This window comes from Labrus bergylta, chromosome 11 (assembly GCF_963930695.1).
Source record: "Labrus bergylta chromosome 11, fLabBer1.1, whole genome shotgun sequence".
NCBI classification, from domain to species: Eukaryota; Metazoa; Chordata; class Actinopteri; order Labriformes; family Labridae; genus Labrus; species Labrus bergylta.
This window is the reverse complement of record NC_089205.1, coordinates 18,856,915-18,870,042: the sequence shown is the minus strand read 5'-3', so window position 1 is coordinate 18,870,042 and position 13,128 is coordinate 18,856,915. Positions and strand designations below refer to the sequence as shown.

The 13,128-nt window shown below is 42.6% G+C and overlaps 1 protein-coding gene across 1 annotated transcript in view; it reads right to left on the bottom strand.

Annotated features, from left to right (window-relative positions):
* The window catches only part of lrfn1 (leucine rich repeat and fibronectin type III domain containing 1), a 118,339-nt gene extending 113,739 nt beyond the window's left edge, over positions 1 to 4,600 (bottom strand). Inside the window, exon 1 of the mRNA XM_029281220.2 lies at positions 3,178 to 4,600. The gene's annotated coding sequence lies outside the window, so the exon portion shown is untranslated. The remainder of the gene's footprint in view (positions 1 to 3,177) is intronic.
* Between the last annotated feature and the right edge of the window lie 8,528 nt (positions 4,601 to 13,128).

Genomic DNA, 13,128 nt, shown 5'->3' with positions numbered 1-13,128 from the left:
ATGACTTGTAAAATATCACTGCAGTAACCTTTTAGTGTAGTATTTTAGTGCTCGTACCTTTAGCTCCCATTGAAATTCATAATGCAGCAAAGTTAGAAAGTGTTTTATGCCTCCTGAGGCCTGTGTGTTATTTACCTCCAGTGTTCAGTGCTCAGAGAGCACCTTTGCCTTTTCCCTGTCACTTTATTACTAGCTAACCTTAAAGAATAGATTCCGAGGGAAGTGCAAGTTAAATTGCTTTAGTGCATTGGTGGCTACTCCTTTGATCTTTTGGGCAACTTATAATTACACAATTCCTCTTTATTTTTTTCCACGCATCTTGAACGCAACATAACTTGACTTGCCTCAGGAGGAACATCGCTCATTCTGTGGACTGATAACAACTTAATTAGAACATATTTCTTCCTTTCTTTACTCGTTCTATTCTGCATGTTAAGTCCAGGATTCAAGGAATTAAAAAGTTTCTGCACAGACCGAGCTTCTTTTAAAGTCTGTCGCTGTTTGCATCATGATGACCTCAATGCTATGGGATAACTTTCAAAAACAAAACAGCATTCTTTGCAATGTGATGCTGCAGCTCTGAACATAATTGTGCGCTGATCGTGCATACTCTTTTGAGCCATTGAATCAAAGCTCTCTGTAGCTTGAAATAAGAGTAATCTTTGGAGCAAACGTGTAAATTCTGCAAATGTCAGTGTGCAAGCATGAGTCACAGTAAATAGCTATTTTAATATGCCTTGAACAGAGAACAAAAACAGGTTCATACATTGTGTTATGAAGCTTTTTATGCTCCCAAATACAGATCAATAGGTGGTGCATGCTGTTATTCTCTTATTCCTGCAGTGGCTGGTAACCCTCCTCTGGTCCCAATTTCATAATGCTAACACATGACACCGGCACCGCGAGCAGCTGCTGTAACACAATGCAACAGAAAGGCAAAGAAGAGAGAGCCCATTAATCTCACCCCACGGTCTGTAAATGGCAGCCTAGAAAGCAGACACCTCTGCACATGTGCCATTGTCACTTTATTTTCATGCATAACCTGCTGAGATATGAATTTGCTGTGCAGTCGGCTTCCTGCCTGCAGTAGCATTGCTGAACACGGAAGTGTTGGCAATAATGCATGATAATGATAATGACCATCCTGTCTGATTTAATTAGGCTAACACATGACAGTGAGTGCTCTGAGCTTCTGCTGTAACATCCCGCAACACGCTGACAAGCCAAAGACCCGTTCATTAACACTTGCAACACACAGCTTGTAAAAAGGCATCTAAATACGTTAAAACTACAGCTAATTCTAATTTCAAATCCAATTAATCTCAAGGGTGTCAACTCCTAAGATAAAACCTCATCAGCCTCTTTGTTCAAGTTGAAATATGTAATGTACGTGGCTTTAACCAAATATAATTGAATTGTCTCTATTTACCAGTTCAGTCAAGATACAGGGTTCATCCTACACACAAACAGTGAGCTGAGCCCCTGAGCTAGCTGCATGGGCTTTTATTATTAGAGAATAAAAGCCTCATATATGACGTATACACTATGTTTTTATCGCTTGTGGACATAGTAGGCATCTGTCAGAGTGTGGACCAGTGCCAAGACCCTGTGACAACTTCCATTTTTCATTTCACTCTGTGATTTCAGCGGACAGCTGCAAAGGAAGTGGTACTATCTCTCCCAGCGATGCAGGAACACATACACACACGGTCCTGCAGGCTCAGTCAGAGTAAAGAAGGGTGTATACTGTAGATGTAGCTGGTACTCTGTGTTTTCAACAGCACTGCAAGCTGCAGCAGCACTCACTGCATGCCCCGATGTACCAACACAGCCTGCCAGTGCCTACACCTTCCCCAGGGGATGTGTCTGAAGGTATTATGCGGATAAAGCCGAGCTATATGAGGGATGTTCACTCCACTGTAATTTAAGCATATTGACACCTAACCCCTCCTTAGTCTAATACAGTAAGCTGTACAACATCCACACAGGCATCCTGGACCCTCACTTCTACCCATCTGTTGTTGCCGACGTCCTCTGAGTGATGAATGCATATTTCCAAAGACCAGACGCTGACCTCGGCGCGCCAAAATTAGAGTGCAACAAACTTCCAACAAATGCTGAGTTGAATCAGAAGAGGCCAAGCTTACTGAGTTAACAGGAAACTGATGAGAGTAGCTAAAAACAAAATTCCAGCTACAAACATAATTGCCAGCGTTCACTCACAGCGCCCATGAGATCGTTATCATGCTGCATCAGTGCTTCTCTATCCCTTTTATCATCTCTAAACCTGCCTAGTTGAATGTCTAAAAAAAAGAAAGATGATGTGCAGCCCTCTTATTCACACACACACACACACACACACACACACACACACTCAGAGTGCAGATACAACGCTGAGGCCTCGGCTCACCGTAAAACAAAATAATCACCTCAATATATGCTTTTTAACTCCACTCACAGGGACACTAACAAGTTTCCTTCATAATTCAAGCTCTGTGGCTCCACAGTAAAAATGTCCACTCTCTCTCCCTCTCTGACTGTGCAATCAGATCAATCTGGCCTGATGGGAGGATTTCAGTGCTGCTGCTAATTTATGAAGAGTCTCTGTGTCTGCGTCGTGCTGATGCAGACACGCCCGGGCCATTTCCACATGCACTCCGGTCCCAGGGAATTCAAGCCATGTGTCATATGTGAAGCATCTTCATTGCACAGTTAAGAGCCAGTGATCGGCTGCAGTCATCAGGGCTGTTTCTGGGCACATCAGACTGCATCTAACAGCACTAACACTATCAATAACTGCTCCACCACGTGAGGAGGGGAATATATCTCAAGTAACCTGAACACATCTCAGCTAGACAGATATCATATTATCCAGCAGACTACAGGGAATGGCTGCCTTTAAAGTGGAGCGAAAAGAGAGACAGAAAAGGACATATTATGTTTGTGCTGAGAAATGGATAGATGGATGGATAGATGGATAGATAGATAGATAGATAGATAGATAGATAGATGGATAGATAGATAGATAGACTTGCAGGCCTATCATTCCAAATTATTTTTTTTGCACAATCAATGCGGCACATCAGAGATCTGGACACAGTACAGACATCATCCACACATGCGTCAGGAGGGCAAAGTCCACTGTGCATTTCTCACCAAGTCTTCTAAGTGACTTACCAAAAGTGGGACTAATAAAGCAGATGCCGAGAGCCTGATCCCATTGCACACCATTTCAGCCGTCCACGCGCTCGTCTCGCTGGTTAAAATTCACACCGGATCTCAGACGGAGTTCATTTATTCCAAATTGGTATTGAATCAGGAGCAGTACCATCGGGGTTGGTGAGGGCTCGTGCCGGGGGTAGTTGGAGGGGGGGGGGGGGGGGGGGGGGGAGGAGGAGGAGGGGGGGGGGGGAAGGAAAGAATCCAACGGACGTGATGAGCGACAATCTGCCGCTGAGTTGAAGTGTCATCAACAAGAGACAGTGGGATATCTTCCAGTTACCTGCATCAGGATGCAATAAAACCCCACCTTAAATCCCAGTGCGATCCGATTGAGGTGTGAAGGCAGAAAAAATGTGAAGCCGAAAATCCAACCCCTTCTCTCTCTCTCTCTCTTGTCTCTCAACAAAAAAAAAATAAAAAATCCAAAAAGCTCAGGAGAGTCCGGAGGCTTGCTTGAAGCGTCCGAGCTGTGTTCAAAAGGGGGTTCAAGCGTCAGTACGCGACGCATCAACTCACTCCCCCCCCCCCCCCCAAACACACACACACACACACACACGCACACACACACACACGCACACACTCTCCGCGTTGAGGGTTTGTAACACAAGAAAACAGCCGATTTAATTCCTCATAACGCTTGTTGTGAATCCCAGTGCTGGTGATGATGGTGCCAGGGACGGAAAGACAACTGCAGTCCGGCGCGGTGGGTCTGCAACGTTTTGAAGGTTGTGGCGTCAAAATTCCGGCTGCAAGTCCGTTTAAAAAAAAAATCCAAAAAAAAAAAATCACGAAGGTCGATGAAACTCTGTCACCAGTTTTCTGAGCACTACGGCACAGTTACACGCCTGTTTTACAGGCAGTTGTTCGCCATCACTATAGCTATAACTTCCCCTCTGTGTAAAGCACAATGAAGGAATCCCACCCGTGCACTGACTCCGTGTTTCTGCCTCTCTTTCTTCTGCCTAATTGTGTGCGTACCCATGCGAGCAATTAGTTCCCATACATGACTCGCTCCGTCCGCTCTCTCCACGAAGCAATGCGGTGGATTTCTTCGGTCAGGAAATCTTCCTCACTGTGTACGTCCAGCTCCTTTCTGCTCCTCATGCATGCAGGCGTCCACCTGCGTAACAAGGGCCCGATATAAATGAATACATGCTGTCACGCCATGATGTCTGGAGCCGGAGCCAAAGTGACCAGTGCATGGACACATTTCCCTAGGTATAATCAAAGGAAACGATTGACACCTTTCATGGACTGTTCAGCACTGCAGCAATGTGATGTCATTTGAAGCTGGGAGGAGAAAAAAAAAAAAAGGCGAGAAAAAGCAGAGTTTCTATGTTTGTGTGGTGAGGATGAGAATGAGCAGAAAGTGTTTGAGCGTAATACAGAGAGGAGGCGCTGTGAGGTGTTTGTGATACTCCGGGATGGGCTTGGTGGGGCTCATGGTCCTGCACAAAGATGCTGCAAAGGAGGGAGGGAGGGAGGAAGTGAGTGAGTGAGAAAGGGACGGGGATGTTGGGTCATTGCTGCACTTAAAAATAAAATCCCATTCGTTCTTCAGGCTGCAATAAATACTCCTCTGTTTTCTTGTCCTTCTCTGTCTCCATCATAATATGCAGAGGCACAAACAATAACTTGACCACCCACATGCCTCACAATGCACCTCATGCTTTACTTTCCCTGCAGGACATTAAACACTCCTCTTGGCTTAAATCAATGGAAACTGGATATCCAGCATCTTGAAAAATAAACATGAATATCTTCCCACCAGGAAGGGAAAAAAACACAATGGGTAATCCTCTCAGAGTTTGCAGAAGAAAGCCAGGGACAGCCCCATCCCTCATTATAATGTGCCTCTTAGAAGAGGATAACATGTTTTCAGTGGGCTTTTTGTGCATATTCATCCCCATGTGAATTGTCTGTGAGTCTGAATAGAGGCCACAGAACATGGTGTGAGAAAAGGAATTCTGGGTGACTTGACAAATCCTGTCAAAGCTGCTTGACTTCACCCGAGGAGCCTCACTAACATTGAACTATACTGTATATGAGATAATGTTTAAGAGAGATTTACAGATAGATGGAACAGGGTGAATTCCCTTTTATAGTACCGTTGGTTTAAATATATTATGCGTGCTGTGAGCTGAATTAATTAGGCAGCAATAAGGGCCTTATCATGTATGAAAGTTTAAGGTATGATTAAACATCACACTGAACAGGACCGGAATGTAGGACTATAAAAATGTTGGATTATCGGAGAATAAAAGCACCATAAATAACAAAGTTACTGCTCATCATTAGGGACCACTCGATAGAAAAAAAAATGATGTAAATGGTACAACTCTATAGGTGCACTTTTTCCATAGATATTGTGTTTGCCATAATTACACCATGTAAATTTTCACATCATCTCCGTTTCACTGCTGCATGACAGGTGTCACAATTATCTGCTGTGCCACTCTATACAAGAGCAGCAGCCTGTTGTAATTAAAGGGCAGTTCATAATGGGTGGAACACCTTCAGGGCATTTTTCTATGGATCCCTGAGATGTGACGCAAACTTCTTTTAAAGAGAATCATGCAGTTTCTCTGTCAAAGGGCAACATTTCCATTAAAGCCTCCCTACTTAACCCAACAGATTTTTGCCACATAGTTATCATTAAATCTAGTTTGGTGCCTTTCGAACAAATGTTGATCCTCTAACATTTTATTAGCCTGCAGAACGTTCTGCAAGAGTTTAAGCTTCATTCTGTGGTTTCACTCTGAGCTCGACCTGAATGAGCATGTGTGTTCATGAGGGGGGTGAGGGCAGGGTATGCATGCAGAGAATACTGATGGTTTTGAAAAAAAAAAAGGAGGCATGAAGGAAGCCAATCTGCTATTTATATCAGGCTGCACTCCACGGGGGCGAGGCTCCCTCTCGCAGTAATGCACTGTAAAAGTGATTGATTAGTGTGATATTGAGAGATTGTCCGACTTAACTGTCTTCACTCGGCCAAAGTGATGAAATTACAGAACACTGGTCTTTGAAAGCATAATAGCAGATTAGGTCAGCGTGGTCCATCCGCTCTAATAAGGAAACTTGCCATTCCTCTAAAGTGCAAAACATAAGAGGGCGGTCTGCACTCAGATCCAGTACACACAACCAAAACCCTCATACACTCAGAGAGTGTGTGTGTGTTTAATGACCTGGAACAGATTGCATGCTGAGGTTGCTTAATTTAGCTCTTTGTATTTGTCCACACCTTCATAAATGCTACTTTTAAATATAATACAGCTGCCCTTGTCGCTCTTTTTAACCAATTGCTTGGGTCAATTTCAGTCACAGACGGAGAAAAACTCCAATTCCTTTTCCATGGCTGGGCCCAAAGGAGCTATAACGCATTCTTTATCAGGTCAATGCGTCACTGAACAGTTTCACATGTCTGTGTGTGTGTGTGTGTGTGTGTGTGTGTGTGTGTGTGTGTGTGTGTGTGTGTGTGTGTGTGTGTGTGTGTGTGTGTGTGTGTGTGTGTGTGTGTGTGGTGGGGTGCACTTTGAATTGGGATTTGCAGAGCCTAAAAAGCTGTCTTAAGGAACGGTAGTATCATTACAATGTATACAGCCCTCCATAGCGGATGAGAGCAGTCTTGTTTATACCTGTGAATCACCCTGAACATTAGCTCTATCTATCTCTCTCGCTCTCTCTCTCTCTCTCTCTCTCTCTCTCTCTCTCTCTCTCTCTCTCTCTCTCTCTCTCATGGAAAAAAAGTTCCTCTTAATGTAACTGTAAACTCTCCATGTTGCCATGATATATGAAAGCAACCCACATGATTTCCCCTGTATGGGTCTCTAATTGGCTCATCAACCGTGTTTTCTGAAACACGGCTGATGTTCCACGCTGAATAACAGGCGTGCGAAGGACACTGTGTGTTTCAGCAAAGGTCAGCCTGTATGGTGATCATACGCACATACATATACATGTGCAGCTTTGATTTATTCAGGCCGGTTTGTATCCGTACAATCAGTGGATAATGATGCGGAGCTTAAAAAGGAGTCTTTTTCCTGTGAGCATGAATGATAGGTCATGCTCATGCTACCTGCCGTGTAGCACAAATGACTCAGATGTTACGCATTACTCCACTCCTACTAGTTACTTATAGTGGGTGCAGCCATGCTTTCATGTTTCATATGTAGTTTATGCACAGCCTTGGCTTGTTCTATCACTTAATAAAATAAGCGCTACAGCTTAAAGGGCTCTTCGATGCGTCCTTGTTGGGAAATCTTAAAGATAGACGTGGGCAGTCTGGGAAAGTGTGAGGAACATCTCACTCACAAGTTTGTTTGTCTTGATGCCTGGAGTTATAAAAAGAGTACTGCTGCTCTTAAGATAAAAACAAAAAAGCAAAGACAGAAACGACCAACATGTTCAAGCTGCAAACGCTTTGAAAGTTATTAGAAAACGATGGCATGTACAGTTAATATTCAGGGGCTCCTAAAACAGCCGTTTAGATGCCATTACTACTTGAAAACTTTAAAGATGATATCACAGTAATCAAGGATCTGACACTGTGCTGTATTAAAACAGCGAGAGGAAATGTTTAAATATCAGGTCCAACATTTATTCGTCTTGGGTGAAGACTTTTGGAAAGGAAAAAAGCGAAAAGGTCCCCTCTCTTTCCTTTCTAATGAAATTTAAATCACCTCCTCCTGCACCAAGTGACACCCTCTCAATGGCAATAAAAGAGAAAGCAGCCATGGAACGTCTGACCCCTTTTAAGTGTCTTACTGCATATTATTTTGACATCCTCTCTTTTAATGGCGCTCCAGCACTCAGAAAATTCAGCACTGCAAGGAGCACTCACTTGGTTTCCCTTTCCATGGTGGCATGAAATCATCCATCACAGCTGTTGTTTTACAGTTAATGCATATTAGCATGCAAGTGCTTTTTTTCCCCCCTCTATATGGAGTGTGAAGCATCTTGGATATTTGCTGAGAACTTGTCTTTTGGCTGCATATAAAAATGAATCACTGATGGAGGCTTAGAATGAGGGGTTTTGACATCAAAGCTGTGTCTGTTGTTCTTCAAGAGCAGCAACTAGTTTGATCTCTGGAGGAGCTGAAGGTCATGACAGATGGGCTTTGAACATTAAGATACATGTCACAGCTTAATGTATTCTGACAGCAAGTAAACATTATGAGAGTAAACTTCTTGCAGACTATGCATTCTATAAAACATATTTGGTAAACAATATTGGAAAACTGTAAGGGTGGCGATCTATAGAAACAGTTTCACTTGCTGTGTTTACTTGCGACCTGTGTATTTCAGTGTTTAATTTGCATATACTACATATATATAAATTATATAAAACATTTGCCAATCACTATCAAAATACTCACAGCTTGGGTTTTCAAAAATAAAGATATTTAGATGCTTTTCTAATTTTGTGTGTTAAAAATAATACCATCTGTTACATTCTGAAGTAACAAAAGTAGAGATAAATCTTTAAATAAAAACATCTCCAGTCAGATTTTCAAACCATAGCTTCAAAAGTAAGAGAGGTAGCTGCAGTGGATGAGTTACTTGGAAACGTAAGACAAAGGCAGGAGGTGTTGATGAGAACAAAGCTAATTTAGAGCTATAACTTGCACATGTAACCTCATCCAGCCTCTGAACAGCCACTCAGAAAGGAGCTAGATTTAGTCTGAATGTAGCCAAAGCAACACTTCAATTGAAGTAGTAATTGGGTGATAAGCAGTTCTTACATGTGTGTTTGTGGGTCCCACATGAACAGAGATCCAAAGGTGTCCTTACTTGAGGTTTTGAATCTTTGTTTTCATCTAAGCATTCAATTTGTTTCTTTTTCTGTGGATTTGTTGTTGAGGATTGGTTGCCTGGCCATTGATCATTTCTTTGTTAACTCACCACTCAAAGAGACCACAGAGAAGGAGTACATAAATCTACCATCTCTCTCTGCCTGGAGATGAACGGCACTTCCAGTTTGTGTTAACAGATAATACTTCAAAATGTAAGGGCACTAATCAGAGATCCATCAGTCTAATCAACATGTTGTAACCTCTTTTGGGTGGGGAATGTGATTTGGAGTTTTACGTTTCTGGCAGTTCCTGTTACTTAGGACTTGATCTGGAACCGGAACACCTTACTCCAGGCCAAGAAGGCCCAGCAACACTTATTTTTTTGCTCCGAACTCTGAGGCACAAGAAACGTATTAAAAAGGTGTAAGCCTTTTTATCATTGCCCTTTAGAACGCATCCTTCCTTACTGCTGCACAGTCTGGTATACTCAAGCTGCACCACAATAGGAAAAGCAAAGACATGCAGCAGACAGTCAAAACAGCCCAGTGGAACATTGGGCTCTCCGCTTCACAACCTGGGAGACATCTCAAGACACTCAAATTGTCTCACAAAAACAAGCCTCCAACATCAGAGGGAATCCCACACACCCTGGACACCATCTGTTCACCAGCTTCTCTGACAGATCAACAGGCTGACAAGCAGCTTTGTCCCCTGTGGATAGTTTGCCCAAGTCATAGATCATTGAATTTCAGTGCAATAACTATAATAAAAACACACTTTATGTGACTGTATAAATGTAGGCAGGCGACAGGCAGGCAGGCCTTTTACAGTGATGTATTTTAGCTTTTAAAGTATGCTATACGGCGCTTAAACAAAGCTCATCCGCGATTACGTCTTTGTAACATTCATATTGATTCTGCAACAATGTAAAATTGGTGTGACATTCTGTGAATTCGCATTGCATGACAACATTACAATTTACTTTCTTTGTAGCTTAAAAAAACTATTTTGACTTGATACAAATATCAACCAGTGTTGTCTTTATCGTAAATCAAAAATAAGGCAGTAATCGTCAACTTTTATCTACTGAAACTGTGACAGAAGAAGTCAGGCAGAATATTTGATCCTTGCTGTACATCTGAGGAAAGTATTTTGAGAGAGAGACTAGAAAGTTCTGCTGAGCATTTCTATCACCAACCTCTAATGTTTGCGCTTTATATTACACCCTTGGATCTGTGTGCATGCTGAGGTTGAGGTGACCAAGATTTCAACCTCTGCTTCTGAGAAGTCTAGAGTTATTTCAAACTGCACATTTCTGAGTGTTTGTGTTCAAACAGAATTAATTCAACAAAAACCCAGCATAAAGGTTGTTCCAGTGTATGTTTTTTTCTCTCCCCTCAACTCCCCTGCAAACAATCTATTTTTACATTACATACTAATTCTGTGCGAGATTGATGTGAAGTGGGTTTTTTTCTGTAAGGTAAGCAGACAGCGAAATGAGAATTGCTATCTCAGGAAGAAAGGGGGGGGAAAAAAAATCTGCTGCTGAGATTTTTCAAGGTGCCATGGCAACAGAACATTCAAAAGAATTTTGATGAGAACAGCAGGCAAAGAGAGGCTGATTACAAGGGAGACAATTTGTTACTCCAATTGCAAGAGTCTGATTGCACACACACAGACACACGTGCACACAAGCAGTATGTCGTATGGTTGATCTGGACCACTGTGCAAAATCACTGTTGTTTTCTGTCATCTCGTGGTCCTTCACAGGGAGGATGAGAGGGAGCCACTGTGCTGTAGCATCTTGGTGTGAGGATGGGTGGCTCAGTTTAGGTTGTTTCTGCTACATGGCTAGTTTAGCGGCTGAAGTGTTGGCATATAGATGTGAGATGTATACCGTTTTGATTGGCAGTGCAGTATGATGAACACCAGACATGTGGTGGGTGTACCCTTTTTTATTTATTAAACCCTGAGAAACTTCAAATCACACAAGAGGAAGTGGCAATCACCACCACGATGCAGCTGTCTATCTCAGGCGGCTATTCTCGCCTCCCAATCTCACTCTCCAGTGCTCGGCAAACAGACCAACATCCTGACAAAACGTAATCACTCACAGCACAGATTCAGTGAGCATCTGTCAGTGGGGGAAAATACGGCAAACACACACTCACACAGTTAAAACACTTTTCGGAGCTCAACACACAACACTCAGCGGCACATTATTAGGTGATGGTTGTTCCTGAAAAGTCCCTGTCATCAGGAATCTTTACAGGAAGCTGAGTGAGTCGACTTTGTGACGTTCGTTTTCAAAGTGATGAATTCAAAGAGAATCAGTTATGCAGAATGGGTTGAATAAATATTTATATCTGATGTTTTACATAAAAAAATTAAGACTTGACTTGTGTATAAAAAAATATATAATTTTATTTAAAATTCTGTTCTGTGCCCTCATTGGTATTTCAATATTCACACTTTAAATTGTGATTTCTTACCATCAGAGTGTCCAACTTACAATTTAGCCATGAACTTTCGATATCTATAAAAAGATAGGTTAGTGGTTTAAAGGTTTGGAAAGGAATGGACAGGGTTGACGGTGGATGAGTGGTAAGTTTGCCTGCCCCATGTACAGAGACTGCAGTCTTCAAAGATGGCAACCCGGGATCAAACCCGACCTATGGCACACTGCAGGGCTAAGAAGAAAAGAATCACCAGGGTGACATTTTGAGCACTTCTACTCTTCATCATTAAATCCTCAAATTGAAATCCTAAATCTATTTTGGTGCGAAAAAATCTGAGATTTAATTTTTTAGGCCATATTGCCTTGCCCTAAATTGCTCTGGCATACCAGAATAATCAAATTCAGCCAAGTATGGTCTCTATGTGTGTTGTTGTGATTTCTATTAGGTTCAACTCAAAAAATAGTTTGGAATTTGGGTCTAGATGGATTGTGCCTGGAACAGTTGATTTTATGTTTTCATGCTGCAATGCAAAAACAAAGCACTTAGACCAGAATCTGTAATAAAGAAAACAAATATCAATCTCTAGTTCCGCAAAAAGAGACCTTTAGTTGGGTTATACAGCTCATCACAAACTCAGCTATGGCACCATAATTGCCCTTAACTCGTGCTATCCTACACTGTTCATTACACAACGAATTATTCCCACATTACTCAGCTTCACTGTAAAAGTTGTTGCTGTTTTTGTATCACAGTCTGACATGTATCACAACTATCAAGGATTCACTGTGTTAGTCATGAAGTGTTCTCAAAACGAAATCATCTAAAAGCATCCAATCACAGTGAAGTCCTCCGCAGGTGAACTGAACCTCAGAGTCAGTGAAAGGACATGTGAATGGATGGAACTGGAGGATGCCATTGTGTGACTTTATGTAGGTGAGTTTCAAGGCCCCACGCCAAGGTTTCGTGCGTTAGAACAGATGAGAGTTAGGGTTCAGTAGGCGTATGGAATAGAGGCTACCAAGGCTGAGATAAAAGGTGGATGTCAGTTAACACACAGAGGCTGGGTGGCAGTGACTAAAGCCCCCACCTGAGCAAAGCAGCACCACAGAGCAGCCCTCATCTCCTCTTCTCAGGCGGACTCTGATCGAGTGTGTTATCAGTGCAGACAGGCAGGCTAAATCACTGGTTGAGTAAAGGTTAGAGCAACCGCTCTGTTACTTCACCCATGAGGGCAGCCGGGTGAATGTCAAAGCCGCCAGAATCACAGGGGGACACTGCAGGGCGGAGGGTGAGTCAACCTGCAGGCCAGGCTCTGATTTATGCATTACTTGTGTTCAATGGTGCAACACCTTATTAGACAGAGCAGCTCACTGGTGAGCAATATGTAATCTACAGAGATCAGCGGGTGTCCTTATGCTTTTACATAGAGTACTGTGGACATGGTTGAAGTTTTTCAAGCTTGGTTTTTCATTTAGTGATTTAAAAGCATCATACAACACCGGGAGCACTGACAGAGAGAGGAGCACACCGAAGGCACAGACCAAAGAAAAGTGGAAGTCAAGTTGCTGGATTGCCTCTGCCACTTTGCAAGCTATCACCCTTATCACCTGAGATGCTTGGAGGCTTGCTAGTAGCTTTCTTGTTAACAAGCATGT